The sequence below is a fragment of the Momordica charantia genome (assembly GCF_013281855.1).
Source record: "Momordica charantia cultivar OHB3-1 chromosome 9 unlocalized genomic scaffold, Mcharantia_2.0 BLBB01000009.1, whole genome shotgun sequence".
Lineage (NCBI taxonomy): Eukaryota > Viridiplantae > Streptophyta > Magnoliopsida > Cucurbitales > Cucurbitaceae > Momordica > Momordica charantia.
The window spans coordinates 20,490,501-20,514,445 of NW_028275167.1; positions in this window are offsets into that span (position 1 = coordinate 20,490,501).

Sequence of the window (23,945 nt, forward strand, 5' to 3'; positions counted from 1 at the left end):
GTGACTCGGGAGGAGAAGAAGGAGCGTAGGGATTCTAGTTGCCCCTCATCCCATGATGAAGTGCGGAGATCATTTCTTTGTCGGACGAAAGGGCTTCAAAATACATCGTAAGCTAAACCCGTGTTGACGAATAACCAACCTGCAATGAATAGAAAAAGTATAGTAATGCTATCCCCAATGGAAGCATCGCTTTTTTCTTTTCTAATCAATTTAGGGGGGAAGGAGGAGAGGCACGGGGAAGTCTTGGTTGCTACGGTCTAGGGAGCCGAGTCAGACCATCCCCAAAACCCACCACCTACTGCCAAGTACTCCCCTTAGGAGGAGCCAATTTATCTCATATTAGGGAGAAGCACCCTCGATCAAACTCTGAATTTCATAAGAGAAGAAAGATCGTAGCGTAGAAAAGAAAGGTAGCTTGCAGCGTGCGACCCATCAACCTACTAGCAATGGGGGAGAAAACATAGCATGTCGCAACAAAAGCTTGATTCGAGGCGTTAGCAAAACACTACCGTCTGTTCCTCATTTCTTCTTTTTAACAGCTACCGACTCTTCTCCTCGCTCACGGAACTCCCCCAACCGAGTCTCAGGTCCCAGTCTCAGGTCAAGAGAGAAGAGCGATGGCATACTTTGAGTCACTTGCCTCAGGCATTACCTATTCCTGTCAACCAGCTATGTCATGATAACAATTGTATTGTTGTGTTCAATTATGATGTAATTCAGGATAAATCGTCGAGCACAATACTTTTCCAAGGTCCTAACATCAATCGTCTATATCACATTCCATCTTCCAGCTCAAGTTCTTTTTCCTCGGGTCCTCTATCTACTGTTGCTCATGTTGGAATAAAAGTGTCTCACATAATCTGTCATAATCGGTTTGGTTATCCTAACAACTCCATTCTAAATTCTATTATTTGCTCTTTACATTTGACTGCTTGTAAACCAAATTCATGTCTTTGTAAACATTGCATATGTTGCAAGATGAACACATTACCTTGCCTTGTTTCTTTTTCTTGTTCAATGTATCCTTTAGAATTGATTTATGCTGATGTTTGCAGTTCTGCCCCTAAAACTTCGATTAATGGCTTTAATTACTATGTTTCATTTGTCGATGACTATTCTAAATATACATGGTTATATCATATGACTCTTAAATCTGTTGCATTCTCTGTTTTTAAGCCTTTCAAATGTCTTGTTGACAATTTACTTAGCACCCGTATCAAAAAGTTCTTCGAACTGATGGTGATGGCGAGTTCATTAATCACTCCCTTGGATCTTTTCTTCAGTCTAGTGGTATATTTCAATAGAAATCATGTGCCTACACCCTTCAACAGAATGGCATTGTTGAACAACACATACATCTTGTTGAAATGGCCTTAACCCTTATGTCTCATGCATCTCTTACAACAAAATTTTGGCCCTTCGCATTTGCTACTATTGTTTACATTATCAATCATCTTCCTTCTCCCAATCTTAAAAACAAATCTCCTTTTGAATCTCTATTCCATAAGCCCCCTAACTATACTTTCCTCAAAACTTTTGGGTGCTCTTGCGATCCTTAGTTAAAGCTTTATAACTCTCACAAGCTTGAACCCAAATATACACAATGTGTTTTTCTTAGTTATCATATAGATTATAAGGGTTACTTTTGTTACAACATGAGCAATTGACGTCTCTATACTGTAGTAGAAATTGCTTACCGTAAGTGTACGGATCAAACTTTAATAAAGTGGTAAGTCAAATACCGATATCGTCATCTGGATTGGGTCTTTAGATCACTCAAGTACCACAGATACAATCGCTCAATTTTATTTAGAGAATCAAAATCAAATTGGAGAATATAATCAAAGGAAATAAACATGCAATAACAAAGATAAAAACAATGGGGAGAAAGGTCCTAGGGAATTGATTTCACCTATTGAATCTATGAACCAATTACTTAATTAATCAAGATTGAACGAATTATTAGTTCTATAGGCCAAGAACTCTCAAATCTCAACTACCTCTCCCGAGCGCAAGCTAATTCTCCTTACCAATTATGAAACTAATATCCCTATCTAGTTTCTATAACAAGTAAAGGCTTTATTGAACAAGTCCTTTAACGATCTCTAAAGAACTTATAAATCTCCCGATCTTAAAACCCCTTTAGTTATGCATCCTAGTTCTAACTCTAAACCACCTCTCTCGAGCGTAAGATTTCAAGTCTAAAATCAATCAATCTATGGCCAGTAGATTCAAGGCATTAAGCATAGAGAAGCATAAGTAGAACATTCATAAACATTCAATCAAGAAAACTAAACAATCAATGCATAAAGTTCAATGGCTACATCAATCCTTAAGATAAGATGTTTAGCTTCTCATATTCAATGGAATACAATAAAATCACAATGAGAAGTCCATAAAAAAACTAGAAAAACCAAAGGAAAGGAGAAGAAACTATGTTCCGCGTGTCAATCGTGCTACACATAGGGCTATGGCGCTACACTATTCACAAAACACGAAATTTAAATTTCAGAGCGCCGCAGTGCTCTAGGCTAGCACCGTGGCGCTATCTTTTGGGGTTTTTGGCTTCAAATATTGTTGTTATTTCATCTTGGTCAGTTTGATTTCGATTTTTCTCTCATTTTGACCCAAATAAGTCTCATTTCCTCCCGATACTTTATTCCTGCAAAATATATCTTATGTGCTTAAATTTGTCATGAAGAAACGAAAAATAACAAATAATTTCAATATAAATCTCATGAAATGTAGCTCACAAAGTGTGCTATCATATACTTCTCGTTATGTCCTTTTTGATGAAACACTATTTCCGTTTGCTATTCAACAATCCACAGTTTCATCTGCACCTTCTTCCCATTTTCCATCTTTTGTTTCTATGCCTCTTGTTTCAATTATTTCTCATTCTTAGGCATCCTCACAATTTGATCTTTCACCAGCTAACACAACACTTCATTCACACTATTCTAATGACATTGCATACCTTATGCCTTCTTCTTCTACTGATACTCTAGCAACTCAATCTAATACTACTGCCATTCCTAGTCATGCATCTACTGATCCTTGCGTCCCTATCTCTACTGCTAACTCCACTGCTACTCATGATTATATTTCTATTCCTGGTGATATTCCTCCCCAAGTTCCTATGTCCCATAATCTTAATATGAACAATCGTAATACTGCCCCTCCTTCATATAATCTTCATCCTATGCAAATAATAAGTAAATCTGACATATTCAAGAAGAAATTGTACTTAGCAAATGTTACCTCTTGCCAAGATGAACCAACCTCCTTTACACAAGCTTCCAAACTTTCAGTTTGGAAACAGGCAATGAGTGAGGAATTTTATACACTTTTAAATCAACATATATAGTGCTTAACTACTTTACCTCAAGGAAAAAATGCAATTGGTCGTATATGGGTGTACCAAATTAAACGACACCCGGATGATAGTGTTGCTCGTTACAAAGCCAAAGGGATTTATTATGACGAAACGTTCAGTCCGGTTGTTAATAAACTAATAGTTCGAATCATTCTTTCATTGACAAATCAATTTGGATGGCAACTTTAAACAAGTTTGGCGTTGCATTACAATGCCTCACTTGTGTGTTTCAAAGGTTCTAAAGGTTAAATATTGTATGGGTTCGAGCTGTCTGGATGCCGAGATGGGGAAATCACCATCCTATTTCTGGAAAAGCTTCCTTTGGTGCAGAGAGTTGTTGTTAAAAGGTTTGCGCTGAAGGGTCAGAAATGGATTGTCTGAGGACTATTGACTGCCCCATGAGTCGACTATCAAAACTTTGGTGGGGTTCCCTCATGGGGATGGCTGTCTGGTGGCCAAATTTATTAAGCCAGATAGAAGCTGGGATATCCAGAAATTGGGAGCTTCTTTATGCCCGGAAGATGTGGGTCTAATTCGGCAAATTCTATTAGGTGTTCTGGGTTCAATGGACTATTAGATGTGGCATTACGATAAAAGGGGAATCTATAATGTTAAAAGTGGCTATAAGCTTTTATTTAGCTTAAATTGTGCGCATCTTCCTCTAACCAAGAGAATACGAAGAGGATGTGGAAGGTTTGTGGCAGCTTGAGGTGCCTCCTAAAGTCAAGCTGTTTATTTGGAAAGCCCTCCATAATACCCTCCCCAGCATATCAAATTTGGTTTCCAGGGGAATGGAGATTGAGAATCAGTGTCCTAGGTGCTACGAGGAGAAGGAGACAGTGGAGCATGCCTTGTTTGACTGCAGTTGTGCTCGGGATCTTTGGGCGCTATGCATTCTGGAGATTCTTTCATTCGAAACATCCTCGATCCTTCTACCATCTATCTGGGAGCGTTTGATGGCAGATCTTAGCCCGTCTACAGTGGCCTTGGCAGTGATGGTGTGCTGGGCTCTTTGGAATGATAGGAATAGAGGCATTGGAGGAAATACTGTTTGTGAGACTTCAGAAAGGTGCGGCTGGATTCTCACTTACGTCGAATCATATCAAAAGTTTTCTTCCCGGCGTGTGGACTATGCTAAGAGATTCAAGGACTTGGTGATGGATAGATCTGTCTCGATTCCTTCAGTTTGGCTTCTTTGCCATGTAGATGCGGCTTGTGATCCGGCCATGTAGAGGATGAGCTTTAGGATTACAGTATCGATGGGTTTGGGAACTCTGTGTTGTGCGGTGGCTAAGCCTATCGAAAGGGGTTCTTTCCAGTCATCGCTGAAATCGAGGCTATCCGTGAAGCATTATTGATGGTAGAAGTTGGGGGTTTGCAAAATCTTGCAATTTTTTCTGATTGTTTGGTGGCAGTTCATCTGGTCCAAGGAGATATTTCAGTGAGATCTGAGGTTGCTTCTTGGTTAGAGGACATTCTGGTTTTGAAGGGTAAGTTTGACGAGGTGTTTTTTGATCATATAAGTAGAAAGCAGAACTGTCTGGCTGACATCTTAGCAAAAAAGGCTTGTTACAATGATGTGAATGGTGTCTGGAAAGATAATTTTCCTAGTTGGCTTTTAAATACCTTTAACAAGGGTGTTTCTTTCCATGTAAGCCATAATGGTATCTTTTTTCATTAATAAAGCTTATTTCATCTAAAACTAAATAAAATAAAGTATTAATTAACGATGTGATATTCAATTAAAGTTAATTAATTAATTTGATTAATTAATTCATTATTATTTAATTAAGTTAATCAAATTATATTTTGATTTAACTTAATTAAATAACCTACTTCCTTGCAATTGCATCTTGCAAGAGAGTGGGAAGTGTGTGAGTGGGGACGTTACTTCTTCCTCACTCCTCCCCATCTCTACAAATGCATTGAATTGCATTTTGGGATGGTTGATGGTTTTTTGTGTTTTTTTGTTGAAAAACCACAACTCACTCTAAAGTTAGCTCTCTCTCTCAAATCCAAACTTCCCTCATTTTCAAAAGTCGATTCCCACAAACTGATCCTTACCAAGAGAATAATGGGGAAGACCTTTTGGTAGAGTACGGTTTTGACATCGTCGTTTTTTGAAGAAGTGTCTTCAAAGGTATGTTTCTCTACTTCACTTTCATAATGCTTATGTCTTTTCTTTGTCGTATTTCAAAAACAAAATCGAAGCATAAGCGTTCACACGCTTCTGCTGCGAGTTTGACCCCTTCAATTGATATCAGAGCTAGGTTCTGCTTTCGATCTTGTTTTGAATTACAAGGGAAAGTATGGTGGGTATTTTTCTCTGGTTTGCGAGATAGATGTTTTCAGTTTTTGGCATTTAATTCTGTAAATCGAGTATGTAATTTCGAGTCGTTCGTGGCAAGAAGTTGCTGTGAAAGAGTACCAGAAAATTAAAGCAAAACCGAGCATCCTGTGCAACCTGAGAGGATAGCGCCTAGGCTCGAGACAGCAGCGTCAAGGCATTGTCGAAGTTGCAGAAAACCAAAGAGCAAAGAACACGTGTAGCGCCTAGGCGCCTGTCACGCCTCCCATTTGCTACAAAAATCCGAGGAAGAGTCTGCTGCAGAGGGGCAGCGGTTAGGAAGTGGGTATGGGTGCCTAAGCATTGGGTTTGGGCGCCTAGGTGGCGAGAAAAATAATGTTTTTTTGTTTCATTTGTTATAAGATGCCAAAAGCCGGTCTATTTTGGTATTTAATTATTATGCATTATGAATGTATGTTTAATTAAATATATGTTGCATAAGAGTATGTCATATAATTTAAAATCCCACCGTAGGTTAAGCATTATTATGCATCATATATGTATAATTGCTGTAATGTATGATAACATGATTTGAATTTTCATGGATAATTAATATAAGTATATTATGTTAATTAAATGAAAATTGAAATGCATTGAGCATAAGATTACTTTAGTAAATATAAGTGTTATATTTATGAATGTCATAGAGGCATGATTATAGGTTAATTTCTTTATTTTATAAGGGTTATAAGATTGGTTAATAGAAATTAAAACCTATAATAAATATTTGCATGCAAACACAGGGTTCTTATGTAATTGGTTTTAAATGGGTTTAAAATTGATTAGACCTTATGATAAGTTTCTAATTTGATTAGAATTAGTCTTTTGTTTTGGTTTTAAATAGGTTTAAAATGACAAAAGAAAAGACTAATGTAAAATATTGACAATTAGGGAACTTTGTCTAAGGAAGGTTCTGTTTAAGGGTGAGGTACTTAAGCTGACCATAAGGGAACACTTCTACTTGGGAATTGACCTGGGAGTTGAATTAGTCAATATTTTATAGCATGCAATAATGTAGTTAGTTCGTTAAAGTGTTTAATGAAGTAAAATATTAGTGTTAAATAACTCCAATATAAAAGTTATATTTAGCAAATTAATAAACTTAGATAATTTCATTTAGTCAGATTTTACCTAAGTAATAAACCATAGTTTTAAAATACTAAGTGGGAGGATGAGGTATATATAAAATATACCAAGTATATAAAATATATGAGGTATATAAATGTATATCCTTTGCTTCACGTTCTCTGTATAAGTTCACACCGTGAGTTCCATGCTCGGTATCGTGTCGCCTTAGGTGCAGCCTTCCTATGGAAGGTGTTTGCATGGTTCAATATAAAGGTGAATGAAGAAAGTATTTATAGTAAGTGGGAGAAGGACGTGTGACCACACATTCTACAGTCTCCTCCATTGGTTTGCAATATGAGATTTTATACACGGCCTGTGTGTCACCCTGGAGCGACCACCCCTACAAAGGGTCTGTTGTATGAAATCAAAATAAAGGCAAACTCCAGAAATGGATAAGGTCTCTTAGGCTTTGCACCAATATTGTTCTTCCTTATGGTGGGCTTATTGGGGCGGACCTCTGGGTCTGAAAATGGCAGGTCACACTTACGGGAAGTTGTTAAGTTAGTTAATAACTTCTTGACCAAACAAACGATGACTGACTGTTATAGGAATAAGAGTTAATTTGGTGTAATATTTAGTTGAGACTGTCTCAATTTAGTGAAGGAGTAGATGACTATCCCACGGTAGCTATTGCTCTAAATAACTGAAGCATCATTGCAAAAATAATCTTGATTAATAGGTGCATTATTACTTTTTGCTAAAATTGATTGGTTTTAATGGGTAGTGTAATAATATAATATAGATTTTTTGTATTTCAGCATGTCTACTTCTATCATTGCTCTGCTTGTAGCCGAAAAACTTAACGGCAAAAATTACACACAATGGAAAACGAACCTTAACACCATACTTGTGATAGATGATCTTAGGTTCTGTTACGTAGGTTTAACAGAAATCCAGGTCGTCATACCTAATGATGACATTGAAGATCCATTAACCTACAAAAAGGCAATGGAAGATGTTGATAAGGACAAATAGCCATGGACCTGGAAATGGAATCTATGTACCTCAATTCCGTCTGGGACCTTGTAGATCAACCCGACCAGGTAAAACCTATAGGTTGTAAATTGATCTATAAGAGAAGACGAGATGCCGAAGAAAGGTACAAACCTTTAAGGCTAGACTTGTGGCAAAGGGTTACACCCAAAGGGAAGGGGTGGACTATGAGGAAACTTTCTCCTCAGTTGTCATGCTAAAGTCTATAAGAATACTCTTGTCCATTGCCACGTTTTATGACTATGAAATTTGGCAAATGGACTTCAAGGTCAAGAGCAAGAGGTTTGCAAGCTTAAACGATCCATTTATGGATTAAAACAAGCGTCTCGATCTTGGAACATATGCAACCTCAGAGACCAGCTCCCGAAGTTCAGCTAACCCTCAAGGCCAGCGCCACGAGCCATCGGGGAACAAAAAATAAGCAATCTTCGTCTGGTACAAGCTTGCAGCATCTGATACGCAACAACCCAAGCGTATTGAGCTACTCGAGCCACAAGCCACTTGAATCCAATCATAGATATGGTTCAACAAAAAAGGGTAAGAGTTAGAGCAATTACCTTTGCAGTCGTTACCTTGAGCAGACAGAATAATCACTATGCTCGAGGTCAGAAACACTCCACGAGTTGATGACCAATCAAACAAGCATGCTCTGAGGGGTCATGTAACGCCCCGCGTTCTCTGACACGTTTATTTTAAGAGATAAATAGTGTCTTTGGATTTTTCCCTAAGTTGATAACTTTAATTCTTAGATTTTCTAACTTTGAAATTCTAATTTTTGGCTAAATTAGAATTAAGTTTAATTTCACTGGATTAAGATAATTTAAATTCTCGACCTGTGTAGGAGATTTTTAGTTAAATCTTAAATTCAGGGGTTTTAGGATTTCCCTTCCTAAATTCTACTTTTCTTTGAATTATTATTCTTGGGTTTTAGAGTTTAAAGTTAACTATTTTATTTTGAGTTGTCGGTTTTATTTGATTTTTAAACTATAATTATTGGGCTTATTGTTTTGGGTCATTGTTTTATTTAGTTGGGCCACTTTCAAGAATAAGGGTTTGGGCTTTTAGGTTTTAAAACAAGTTAAAGAAAGGGAATTAAAACAAAATAACTCTAGCCCCATCTTGTTCTTCTTCCTCTTCTTCTTCCTCCCTCCCCTTCCTTGTTGCAGCCGCCAGCCCCCCCCCCCCCCCCCCCCCCCCGATTTCTCCTTCTTCTTCAACCCCAGCCGCCCCCTATGGTTTCATCCTCGTCGGCCACCACCTCCTCCGGCGAGAACCCAGACCAACGCCGACGAGGGCACGACGTACGGCGGCGGTGCAGCGATCCTTTAGCAGTAGTGGCGGTTCAGTGGTGTGCCTCGTGAATTTCGGTGGCCCGAGCTCAGATCCGACATTGGTACGGTGTTCCAGCGACTATCCACGGCGGTGCACGACAGACAGAGGAGTTTTGGTTCGTTCTCTGGCCTCGACAGCCCCGAACAGTCCGAATTCACGAAGCCCAGCGAATTTGGTGACGTTTTCCGGCCTTCCAGTGACGTTCGATGTTGACCCATACCCAAACGGAGCTTGGTTAGTGTTACCCACCCCTTCCGGCATTGATTCGACGTTACCCACTCCTATTCGGACCCAAATCATAGTTATCCATCACTTATCGGCATCGAACCAGCCAGCATAAGGCCTTTTGAACTCGGATTTGGGAGCTCGAACTTCCTCGGCGTTAACCCACTCCTAACCCAAGTTGTTGTAGTGTGAGTTTGTAGGTAACAACTCACTTTTATTGGATTTTGATTTAATTAAAGTGATTTTTAGTTAGTTTCTAACTTAATTCTGGTTGCCTATGGTGTAGGAAATCCTTCGGCAAGCTTAATAACGTGTCAGGGCACTTGAGTAAGTAGTTTCTTACTGGAGGGATTGGTTATTGTGTGCTGATATGATATGGTTGTTTGCTCGTGTGCCCATGTGCGATATTTGCATGATTGCTTATCGTTGTTATAATTTAGTAAACGTCATTGTTGATAAAACTGTTGATATATCTCGGGAAAATTATGTAGTTGTGTGAATAAGTTGTAACCAAGTAATCTTGGATGACTATGTTTCAATTGTTGTTATGTTTTAATTGGTTTTCATGATGAAAATTGTATACTGGTACTATAATCTGTTGTTTCGAAAGCATATTGAAGATTTATGAGAAATCAGTTGCGTTTGATGTATGCTGGGTATCTATCGGTTATGTTTTGGTTAAGTTGTTGGTTATGCCTCTTCTGTGAACGATGCCTGTTGGAGCTGTTGGATCATGTTGGACTATTTTAAATTGATTAGTTGTTACATATGATCATTTTGGTGTATCGCATATTAGACTGTTATGAGATTATTGATGCATGAGGCATGGCATAGTAGCAAGTAAGACTCTTGTGAGAGTTTTGAGACATAACAAAGTAAGTAGACAAGGGGCGTGTGCGTGCGTTAATGTGTGTCAGATGGCCTCTAATGTGCTGTTTTTGTGATGTTCGATATTATTTTTGATACGCTGATGTGTTAGGTAGCTCTCGGTTGTGGTAATCTGTATACTTGGAGTGTTGTTGAATATTTGCCAGTGATAATGGTGTAAAATTCTGCTTTGCTAAACTGTTGAGAATTGCTGTGGGGATGTTTGTTGTCTGAATATGCATGAATTGTTCGGCGTGTTTCGTGTGTTTATTATATCTAGCAACGCTTATTGAATATTGATGTTGGATATTAAGTGTTTTGGGTGAACTGGGCTGGGCTCTAATTGTTTAAAATTTGTTTGGTTATGCTTTGTTGTGACAAAACTCATTGTGGAGCTGTTGTTAAGAAAGATTATATTGTGAAAGCATGATTGGTTTATCATTTCATCATTAGAATGTTGTTTATGTTGTGGAAGCATGCTGAATTGTGTTTGTGAGCTGAAAGACGCATGGGTCATGGCTTAAGAAAGTATATAGTAAGATTCTGGTGAGAGTTGGATTCTTGGAGAAAGTGAATGGGTGAGTGTCAGGGCCTCGGGTATAAATGGTCGGGGGCTGATACGTCACTAATTGAGTATCGAGGCCTCGGGTAAAAATGGTCAAGGGTCGATACGAGGAGTCTGTTGGAAGGAATACTATTGGGGCCTTGGGTAAAAATGGTCAAGGGCCGATAGATGGTGAAGTCATCGGGGCCTTGGGTAAAAATGGTCAAGGGTCGATACACAGTTCAAGGCCTTGGGGATAAATGGCAATGTCGAACGCCAAGCCTCTGTAGATTAGTGTCGGGCTTTGGTGATAAATGGCAAGGGCCGATGCGATTCGAATGAGTAAGCCTTGGAGGAATCAAGAAAGAGAACTAGTGTGTTAATGTGTAAGGATGAGTTTGACATGTACGGTACATGTATAGTTAAACATTTTCATAAACTGCTTCTTGTGATATGTTTCTATCTTTTCAAAGCTCGAGAGTTGTGATAAGCATGATATGTTGATTCTTGATAAGCATGATACGTTGTTTCCTTGATAAGTATACTGTTGTGCGTGACCCTTCAGATAAGGGATGATTACTGAGTACTGTGGTTGTACTCATCCCTCTTTTTCCATTCCAATTTGCAGGTATCGAGCTAGCTCTTGGGATGGTGATGGCGAGGAGGAGGCTTGATCGGAAAGACCATTAGCTATGTTGCGTGCAATTAATTTCTTTTAGTTAGGATAGTTGTGGCTATTTAGTCTTGTAGTTGAGTTGTTAGCGGTTGGTTTTGTTTAGTTTTATTGTCTAAAGGATGTTGTAAGGTTGCCGATTCATTATTCTTTTTAGAGCATTAATTTTGTTAGCTTCTTGAACTACGAGATTGTAACCTACTTAGGATATTTATGAATACATTTGTTTAAGTTGATCGTACTTGAATTAGTTTTTGCTTCATTGCCATTCGAGATGTTAATATTCATTTAGTGGATGGTTTATAGTTAGTAGAGGTTTCCTTGAAGGGTTTGGTTAATGTGAAGTCGGTATTAAATGGTTTATCTGTATAGGATGTGAGTTTCTCTTAAATCTTTAATGCTGTTGTTCTAATTGTTCAAGCTCTCGTGAGTGTTGAAAATCAGAGTAGCGCAGGAGAAGCGTGGTAGCTTTATTGCTTAGTATTGTTGTGAAGATAATTCTCTTATTTATGTGAAAATTTTAGGTAGTCTTAGTAACGGTCCCTGTTTGGAAATGGTGAAATTCTTGGGGCGTTACAGGTCAAATATGAAAAACCTAAGTTTAACCACACAAAGGGATTCGATATTTGGGAAGGGTTTTGCACACGGTAAAACGGAAAAACACTCTAGGTTTTATTCATTCAAAAAGTTCTAAGATGTCTCAAACAAATGAAGGGTAAATACCAATATATAGGCAAAGGCCCTTGGCCTTTTAAGAAAATAACAAAAATTAAAAAGAAAATAAAAATTGATAATTTCCTAAAAATTGCTAAACTTGCATAAAGTTGGAATTTAAAAATATTAAATTAAAAAAGAAATAAAACAAAATCAAATTCAAATCAAATTCCATAAAATAAACCAAAATAATAAGGAAATCCTTTCCTTAAATGGGATTGAGTGGGTGGCGAGGCAAGGGGCTGGGTGCGCGCATGGGTGACGAACAGGGACACTGGGACGCTAACGTGGGCGTTGGGCGCTGGACACTAGCGTTGAGGGGCGTGTGGGTGCGCGAGTGTCGGCGCTAGTAGTGTGTGGGGCGCGTGGGCACTTGGGCGTGGGGCACGTGGACAGACATGGCTGCACGTATGGGCACTGGGCGAACAGGAGGCGCGCGGGCGCACAACAGTGTTGGGCAGGTGCAGGCGTGCAAGCGTGGGCGACAGACGCGGGCGGCAGGGGCGAGCGTGCAGGTGTGGGTGACAGGCGATGGGCGCTTGGGCAGGCAGCGCACGCAAGGACCGTGCGCTGTGAGGTTAGCAAGGTTGTGGCGCGCACAATAGGGGGCGTGCTGTAAGGTTCTCGCGGCATGTTGGCGTGCTCGGTAGGGACGCATGCGCGGTGGCGTGCGCCTGGCTGTATGTGCGTGCGGGTGGCCTTTCGATAGGCTTGTCCTTGAAGTGGGGCAACTCGCTTGACTTTTCTTCCTCTCCATGCTTCCTCTTGACCCTAGTGGGTTCTTCATTGGTCTTCAAAATGGTCAAAATTTATTGATGGGTCCAATGAAGTCTCCTTCGTTTGATGGGTCTTTCCTCAAGTTTCTCTTCATTGTTGGTGTAAGTGGTATTTTGGTGTGTTGCGCCAAACATGATCACATCATCTCTTCCTTCTTCAATTAGATTTGTCCTCGAATCAAGTTGTTTACCTACATCCAAACGAATCAAGTTAGTCCAATGATAAGCATCTATAGTAGGACTATTACCTTGATGAAGTTGAAAAACTTCGTTTTCTTCCCTACCAATTAAGAAACAACCTCCTTATCTAGTTTCTATAACAAGTACAAGTTTTATTGAGCAAGTCTTATAATAACCTTTAAGGGGTTGTTTGGCCCAAGGGGTTGGCTTGGGATGGGTTTGGCATCCTAAGCCAACCTCTTGTTTGACCGATGGGTTTGGAACCCATGAGCTTCCTACCTTCAACCTCATAGGGTTGATTAGTATTTACTATTCAACTCCATGTGGGTTACATTTTTTTTAATAATAAAAACACAACTTTTTTTTTACTTTTTTCTTAATATATATTTTCTTAGATGTCTTCCTTACCAAGGTTTGAAATGTTGCTCGATGGAAATATCGATATCGACAGATATTTCAGCAAGAAACTTGTAATTTGTGGAAATCAATATAAATTATTTAAATCCGTAAATGAGAGTTTAATTGAATAATTAGGTTATAATTGACAATTTTTAATCAACATATCTAAACATTTAAGTAATATTTATATTGAAATATTTATGTCAATAAAAATTCCATAAATAACCACAGAGATGTATGAAAATTGGGTGAAAATTGTTTTAATTTACAATTGACAGTTTAATTTGACTTAATTATGTTATTATTTAAGTTATAATGAAGCATATTTAAGAAAGATTTAAAATGTTGATATCAAGGAAAATGTCGAGCTTCCAATTTTACGAAGTACATATTGATGGAAATCATGAAAACTTAGAGAAATTGTTTAGTTAATAAATGAAAATTTAATTGTAGCTTAATTAGACTAAAATTAAAGCATGTTGGTCTCCAAATCTGTAAATTTATGTTGATATGTTTTAAATTATTAAAAATAAAATAATTTTATAATTTTACTACATGATAGAATTAATTTTAATATTTTTCTAACCCGAAATAATTTTAGTAGAAATATATGAGTAGAAATATTTGAATATATAATATAGTAATTAGAAAATGAAATATAAAAATCTGAAAGAATTTTTTTAAATTATTATTTTTACAACAACAAATAATGTAAAAAGTAAAATTGAGAAATAAAAAAATATTATGGGAATGTGGAGGGAGAGAGGACAATGTCAGTTGAGGCTAGTTCCATCCACACCTACGAGAACCCATAAATTCTATAAAATCCTCATTCCAATCCTACAAAATTGAGAAATACAAGATTCAAAATAGATGAATTAATTTATCTCCTACAAGATTGTTTATAAATTTAACTAGATTATATAAGTATTGAAATCCTTAGAAGGAAAAAAAAAAACATCTAAAAAATATGTTACTACACAAACCGAGGCTACTGATTCCGAATCCTGTGGGCTAAACACCCCCTGAACGACTCCTAAACCTTCCGATCTTAGAACCCCTTTAATTATGCATCTGATTTCTAACTCTCAACCACCTCTCCCGAGCGTAAGATTTCAAGTCTAATATCAATCAATGTATAGTAGTAGATTAAAGGCATTAAGCACAGAGAAACATAAATAAAACATTCATAGTCATTCAATCAAAGGAATTAAACAATCAATCCATAAAGTTCAATAACTACATCAATCTGTAATATAAGAGGTTAACTACTCAGATTCAATGTAAAACAATAAAATCTCAATGAGAGTCCCATAACAAAACTAGAAAAATCAAGGGAAAGGAGAAGAAATTAAGCTCTGCGTGTCAATCGTCCGTTTGTGAAGCAACCTCCATGATCCCGAGCCATCAAAATCTCTTTTCTAAGCTTTACAATGGTCTTCTTACCTTCCAAATTGGTCACAAAGCCAAATTGCCAAAAAAACCTTTCCAAAATTCCCTCGATTACGGCAGCTGCAAAACCCTATTTTTATATATAAAAAAATCATCGCAACAATGCCATGGCACTATACACAGGATAATGGCACTACATTATTCAAAAAACACGAAATTTAAACTTCGAAGCGCCACGACGCTATCTCCTCGAGTTTTTCGGTTTGATTAAGTGTTGTAGTGTCTTCTATTCGCTTGGACTATGATTTTCCTCTCAATTTGATCTATTTATGTCTCGTTTTCTTTCGATTATTCATTCCTGCAAAATATATCTTATGTGCGTAAATAATGTCATAAAGAAATGAAAACTAACAATTAATTCCAATTATAAGCCTAATGAATTGTAGCTCTCAAAGTGCGCTATCATAAACAAAATCAAGAATACCAGCAAGCCGATTAGTCAAATCACTATACCCCACAGGTTCAAAACCCAACAGATCACTCAACAACATCGCCTGGGCAGCCTCCATCCGAACAATCTTCGAACGATCAGTAACCCGCTAATCCGCAGCATTAGTCAACGAAGTTAACGCTTTACGAACAACCTACTTCGAACACTTCGATGAAAGAAAGCAAAATTCTGGTCACCTAGAGAAAGCCACTGGACCCGAGACTTCTGACGAAGCGACGCCTCCTGTTTCCCAGCCCAGACCAAGAACTCCCTCACCGCCAGCCTCTCCTCCTCCTGAGTAGAAATAGACAAAAGATCACTCAACAACATCGCCTCGGCAACCCCCATCCAAGCACGTGCCTCTTGAACACCCTTTTGAATAGATGTCAGAGGGTGGCCCAAATGTCGCAACACAGGCTTAAGTGCTCTCAGATTGTAGCAAAAGCTCAAAATAGGCAAAACATGCAAAAACGACTTCCAAGACGCCTCAATAGCCCAATGGTCAAAGAACGGAAGGCCGTCTCCTCGGAATAACAACACCCATATAAGACACAAGAGGGCAATGATCAGAAATGCCCCACTCGAACCTGAACTTCAAAAACAGGCCTAGAGTCAAACTAGGCCGAATTGACCAGAATAGGATCAAGCCGTTTCTGCATCAAATTGTGCTCTAAATGATTATTCGTCCAAGTAAACCAATGCCTGGACACACGAGGCTCAACAAGATCAGCTTGAAGCAACGTCTTATCAAACGACACCATTTCTGTTAGATCTGGATGACCACCGAAAACCTTAAAAGAATGACGAATGACATTAAAGTCACCCATGACCACTCCGGAGCAAGACCATGATGAACAAATAGAAATCAAAGACTCCCATAAAGAAGCTTGTTCGAAAGGGGAATTCGCTGCATAAACACAAAGAACCTGAATCGAAAGTTGACGGACCCTGTCAAGGACCACCCCATGCACAAATTGAGAAGAAAGAACAAGTGGAGTAAAAGCATAGCGACCCGGACGTCGCAACACCCAAATCCGCCCTAGATCAAAAGCATAATAGTTGCTCACACACTGCCAATAAGCCTGAAAGGGCCGAAAAATATAATCAAAGTTATAGCGCATAACTCGAGTTTCCACCAAGCAACAAAACTCAACACCAACGCTACTCATAAACGAGCGGACCTCACGGTCGCTTTGCGGCGACGTTTAAGCCCCGCACATTTCAGGAACACCAACTAGACATGAGAACTGGGAGGGGAAGAAGAACACGTCCTGGTAATAGGAGAACCACTCAGACGCTGCTTGGCACGCCTAGTCACAACCGTAGTAAAGCCCACCTGGTCATAACTGAGGAGATCATCGAAGCCCCAAAAAATCGTGGAAAAATTCCCCTACTCACAACCCGATCTGGGTCAGCAGCATCCTCAGAGTCATCCTCAAAAGACATCAATGCAGCAAAACGATTCCCACACGTTGCAAGCCTCGAACCTGGAAGCATAGGCTCTTTATCTAGAACTAGAGAGGCCAAAGAGGGCTTAGTAACTAAAGATTTCTTTACCGACACCTGGGAACCTTTGGAACCCACACGTACTTAGAAGAACAGGCTGAGTCCAAGTGCCCAAAAATACAATATCGAGAACAACGCTGAGGCTTCCATGCATACTCAACAAAAATTGGAAATAAGACATCACGCACCCCAACTTTAACAGTAGTGGGAAAAGTAGAAGCAGCCTGCATCTCAATACATACCCGAGCAAAAGAAAGACGACTACCATCATCTGTAGCCTTATCAAGACATAAAGGGGTCCCAAGCATGCTAGCAATAACACTAAGCCCCCGAGGGGTCCACATCTCAAGCAGGATATTAGAAAACTTAACTTAAACTAGCACAATATCAAAAGTAAAGGACTGAGGAACAATACAAGGAGACCAACAACGAAGAAAATGAGACTTATCACCAATAGCCAAGGCCCATTGGACATCACCTGATCACACGACGTGCCATGCAAGAACTATAAAAAAATAAGTCGATTTTCCAAAAAGGTAATAACCGGCTCCTCCACATTGGCTCAAATATGAGCTACCAATTGAGAAAAAACAACATACGGAGGACGAGAATCCAAAAATTACCGCACCAGAGATTTCTCCTAAAGCTTCTTCCGCCCACTAATAGTATCATCCGAAGGAACCATAATGAGCTCCCAATCCACCAACATTGGGGGAACACAGTCAAGAACAACCAGTGAAGAGGAAGAGAGCCCAAAGAGCCAGGAAGACTCACCTTGGACAACCTTCCCCTTACCCGTAACATTAGGAGAAGATGCACTAAGCAAATTACCAGCTCCCGAAACAGCTGAACCAGCAAGGAGTCCAACTGAACCATGCTGTAAAATCGTAGAACTGGCTTGAGTCGACGAACTAAAAAACCACCTGGACCAGCCTGACTAGGTGCAACTAGGCTAGACTATCCAGAAACAAGACCAGACCGGCTTTGGGAGACCAAACCCTGAACCCCATCCAACCCAACACTCAGCCCAGCATCCACAACCTGCTCCATACCCAGCCCATGCACAGTTGACCTACTCACCGCATCATTCACTAAAACCACCTCACTGTCTCTGGTGCCACTAACCTCATCTCTGGCACCACCAACCATCACACTGGCAACCCCACCAATCACACCATCGACGCAGATAGACATCAAAGACATAGTCACCTTGTCTGCAACACAAAAACTCCACCGATCACACCATCAGCATCAACAAACACCAATGTCGTAGTCACCTTGTCCTGCAACACAGAATCGCGCCTCATCACAGAACGCTTCGGTCCACCACCTATCGACACAGAGCTCTGATTTTTACACATCGTCGTCATGATCGACAAGAGAAAAGATTGTTGCCTCGATCGAAAATCCACCATGCCAAAAATCGAGACCCATAGAGAAACAGTAAACTGAAATTGATTGAAACCAAACCACCGACTTACACCACCAAAACCAACTCGAACGAAAACTAAAAAACGAGCAACTCCTCAACGAGTAGAAATGATCGTGACCCAACCATCACCACCGATTGGAAACCCACAAGAAATCCAACCAGAAACCAACTGCGACCACTAGACCATTGAAATACACAAAAGGGTGGTGAAATCGCCCATCGCCAAAATCCTATTTTTATGCTACTTTACTCAGTCTCTTCGCATCCGTCATATAGTATTTTAATATATTTAAGTATATCAGTTACTAATATATTTAGTATATCATAAATTATAGATACATCAGATGTATATGAGATGTATAATACGTACATCTGATGTATATCAGTGGTACATCAGATGTAGATCGAAAGTACATAAGATGTAGATCAAAAGTATATCAAATGTACATCAGATCTATATCAGATGTCATAAAGGCAAAATTGGAATAATTAAAATTTCGAAAATAAAAATTCAAATATTTTGTCATATTTACGAAATATAAAAAGAGGTTGACATTTTTGTAAACATATATAAAAATTTTGCTACCGAATGCAATTCCCCTATATATATTAGTTATAAATTATAAAAATATAATAAAATATTTAGGTTCAATCTTAACCTTCCATTTTGTTGTAATCCTAACCATCTAACCATTTATTTAATATCTAGAGTTTTGAAAATTTTCAACTTTTCATCTTCTCTTCTTCGAGTTTCAATCTCACTTTTTTTTCTTCTCTTCTTCATTTTCTTCCCTCCCAAATCTCAATCTTCCATTTTCTCCACCCTCCTCCTTTCAAAGTGCCGCCGTAGCAGCCTATGAGCATCGTTGCCAGTGCAGCTCGTGAACCTCGTCACTGTCGCAACAACTTGTTGCAGTCCATGACCTCACTGTGAGTCGTTACCGCTAAAGTAGGTCCATTAGCCTTGAGCCATCGTAGATCCATCCCCCCATGAATAGAGCTACAGATCCGTCCCTCGTCGGCCTGTAGCAGCAGGTCCCTTACCGCCGTGAAGCCAATCCACCTGTTGCAATAGAAAAGAAAAAATTATGCCAACCTAAAAACCTAACCCAACCCAACTCGAAAATTTTGAGTTGTGTTGGCCATTCATTTCGTACCCCGTCGATTCTCAAAAGTGGCAAGCCTTAAAATTCCGGTTGGTCTCAATAATTTCCCTAACCCGACCCAACCCAACCCGTAAACACTTCTACTCACCCAGAGTAGATTCCCTGTCAATCACCTACCAAAAAATCAACTACTACCTCAAAAATCAATTTTAAATAATTTTAAATTTTTCTAAAATGATTTTTTTTATTTGCCAAACATGATTATTTAAAACGGCAGTAATTTTAGTCATTCCAAAATCACTCCCAAATATGTCACAATTATTATATTTCATTAAAAAAATTTACCACCTACCTACCCATGGTCATGAACCTAACCTTTCAAATTAATATATATTTTTTAATTTTAGTACTAATTAATTATTAAACAATATAATTAATAATCTCCCTATTATAAATATTGCTTCCATTCCTTGAGTTCAGAAACACACCCAAGCGCATAGGCATAACATCACTCTCTCTCAGTCTTTAACAAATTTGAAGCTTTCTGCCGATCATTTGGTCTTCGTCTTTTGTCCTTTTTGCTCATTTTCTAGATGATGTGGCCGATTCAAAGGACAGTCGAAGTGGCCATGAGGTTTGTCGAGACAAGGTTTAGCTGGTATTTCTCGAAGAGTCAAATGACAAAGTTACCATTGGAAGTCAACGAATTTACAATAAAAAAAAACAACTTCAAATGGATGGAAAGCTATTAAGTACCATTTAGACCTAGTTTGTAATTTAAATGTCACTAAGTAGTTACTTATGAATTGGAAGCTATCAAGAAAAAAGAATGTATTTTCCTTTCAAAATTGCAACAAGATGTCTTTGTTAAGGATCCCGCATTGAAAAGAAAAGAGTCATTGCATAGGTTTATAATATAAGTTGGCTACTACTCTCATTTCCAATTGGTTTTTGTAATTGGGTATAGTGTATGCCCTAGTTTATTGTATTTTCCTTTTGCTTTATGATAATGTACACCCCACTCGAGTTTAGTTCAAGTGGAGTTTGTTGGGTGTGTTGCCCTAAACTCGTAGTTTGTATTTTGTAAAAAAAATGTCTATTTAATAAAGTTTTATTCAATAAATTTGTACTTGAATCATAGCTTTGCATTGTCCAAAATCCAATAAACTAAACATCCAAGGTTATTTTTGATATAATCGGGACAGTATATATACTGGGTATATAGTTGATATACGGGGTATATATTTGATATACCCCTGATATATGAATGGATAAGGCTGGATATGTCCCGTGAATAACCTAAAGGGTCTATAGTATATGGATAAGGCTGGGTACCTTATCCTGGCAACACTATGGATACGACCCACTCTGTAAAGGTTACAGACGACTCGATCCAGGTCGTTCGTGTGGAGACATGCGAGTGGGGGTATCCTATACAATGAGTTTGTATAAGACCGGACCACGAAATAGGCAATCTTTAGATGTAACACCGTTAACTAATAGGTTGTTATTTCTTAGGATGACCAGGCAACTCATTCTCAATCCTGAGTGAGTTATGGACTCCTGGCAGTGAGGGCTCGTCCTTTGATCTGTATGGGTGAGAGTGGCCCGAGTCGCCAACTCAACATTCCTACCATTTTGGGGACGAGACCGAGTGGGGAGCTGGGAACATAACTTCAAAAGATGAAATTCACTCCTCCCCGACTTTAGGGGAGTAGATAAGTGTTCCCTTAAATGCTGACTCCGGGACTTCATTAGAGGAGCAGTGGTGTTTAAGGAGTAAGATGTAACTCAAGGGTAAAACAGTAATTTGACCCAACTTGAGTTACGAACACTCGTGATGGATTGACTCGTCATTAATGGTCATATATCCATGGACACGAAAACATTCTGCAGTGATAAGAGTGCAACTGCGGGTCTTTAGTAGAATGACTCGTAGTTAACGAATCTAGATTAACTCGGTCAATGAGTTTGACCGATTAATTTTGCATCGTTGGAGCTTCGGATCTGTAGGTCCATTAGGTGTCCTTGCTAGCTCATAACGGGTAAAATGAGGATCAAGTTTTTGGAAGAATTTGAGTTGTTCAAATCACTTAAGGGATTATATGTATATTGATACATTATAATATATAGTTAATTGTAAATTAAAACTATATATTATGAGAGATATTATTTGAATGAGATTCAAATAAAATTAATATGAATAAGATTCATATTAAAACTATAGGTTAAAAATAATGTGCATAAGATGTACATTAAAACTATAGGTTATACGAGAGAAGTGTTTTAGAATATGATTCTAATTTTATAATAAATAATTAAGTGTTAATTATTTATTTATATATATATTTATTAATAATTAATTGGATTAATAATTAATTATATTAATTAATTTGATTAATTAATTTTGTATATATATTAATTATTAAATATATATTATTAAATATATTTTTTAATTATTATTATATATTATATATATATTAATATTATTATTAATATTAACTCCCCTGCAAAATTGCAAGGGAGTGGGAAGTGTTGTGACGTGGGGAGTTACCCCACGTCACCCTTCTTCTTCTCCAAGTGTTGGAGAATGAGAGAGAATGTGTTGCAAAACAGAACAACACAGATCTCCCAACGTGAGGCTCTCTCAATCAAAAATTCTCTCAATCTCTCCCTCTCTTCGATCGAGGTGCTACCACAAGCACGATCCGAGACCCAATAGGATAGCGAGGAAGATCCGGTGGTGGTATTCGAGGGGAATTCACTGAAGAAACGTTATTCAAAGGTTTGAGTTTCCCCTGTATTTTTCTTCTTTAAAATTCGATTTTGTATCCTGAAAATCAGTAACGAAAATCTGTTTCCGTTCCGAGATTCACATCCCTTTAGTTTTGAGATGAAACCCCATGAATATTAATATAGTATCAGAGTCCAAAAACTTAAACAAGCATTCGATCCAAAAATGGGCTCCGACCAAGATCGATGAGACAAAATAGCCATGATATTGAGGAGGCATGTTAAGGATCCCACATTGAAAAGAAAAAGGACATTGCATAGGTTTATAATAAAAGTGGACTACTCCTCTCATTGTCAATTGGTTTTGAGATGGAACTCCATAAATATTAATAGTCTTGTCCGAAGTCGGTCAAGAAAAGATCTAACTTTAAAGATAATTTTGGTCGGTCCAGTCATTTTTGGACAATGTGGCTGATCTCGAGCAGTTACTTATTCAGTATTATTTGTAAATTAGTTATACTTACGCTCTATAAAAGGGATCTTTGTATTCACTTCAAAATTATCTCAATACAGAAATTGTTCTATCTTCATCCCTCTCCACAAATCCACATGGGCGATACTTCCTCTGCTTCTTCTTCCTTCATGAATGCATCTATCATTTCTTCTCCATTGTTTCTTCTTTCGAACATTTGCAATCTCATATCCATTCGACTTGATTCTACAAATTACATGCTATGTCGTCTTCAGGTGTCCTCAATTCTGCGTGCACATTCCTTTTTTGGCCATATTGACGGTTCTTCTTCTTTCTAGAACAGTTTGTTCGATTTGCCACTGGTACAGTAACCACCAAAGTCAATACCGCATTCCTTCAATGAAGTTCTCATGATTAGGGTCTTATCACACTAATTAATGTTACACTTTCACCTTTTGCCTTAGCACATGTTGTCAGTTCTACATTGGCGAAAGAATTATGGTCGTCCTTGAAAAGAAGTATTCTTCTAAATCTCGTTCCAGTATCCTCAAATTATGCTACGCTCCTATTGAGTTTGTCGAGCAATATATTCGTCGGATTAAAGATATTGTTGATCGTCTTGCTACTCTACTGTTCAAATAAATGATGAGGAAATTCTTATTCACATTCTTAATGGTCTAACTTCAAACATTAATGCCTTTCGCACTTCAATTAGAACATTTTGGGGACCTTCTCCTGTTATTTCTCTTACTGGATGTCGCTATTATGTTAGTTTTGTAGACAATTTTAGCAAGTTTACCTGGCTTTTTCCAATTGCAAATAAATCTGATGTGAGTGCTATTCTTCATAAATTTGTGCCATTTGTTGAAAATCTTCTCTCATTTAAGCTTAAAACTTTTCGTTCGGATGGTGGTGGTGAGTTTGTTAATTCGTCTGTTTCTTTCTTATTTGGATCTAAAGGTATTTTACATCAAAAATCTTGTCCTTATACTCCTCAACAAAATGGTGTTGCTGAACGTAAACACAGGCATATTATTGAAACTGCTATATCATTGATGTTTCATTGTTCAACACCTACTGAATTTTGGCCTTATGCATTTTCTACTGCCGTCTTTCTCATAAATAGAATGCCCACTCCTTCTCTTGTTATGTTTTCCCCTTTTGAAAAACTTTTTGGTAAGACTCCAGATTTGTTTCATTTAAAAGTTTTTGGGTGTGCTTATTTCCCCTTATTAAAACCATACACGAAACATAAGCTTA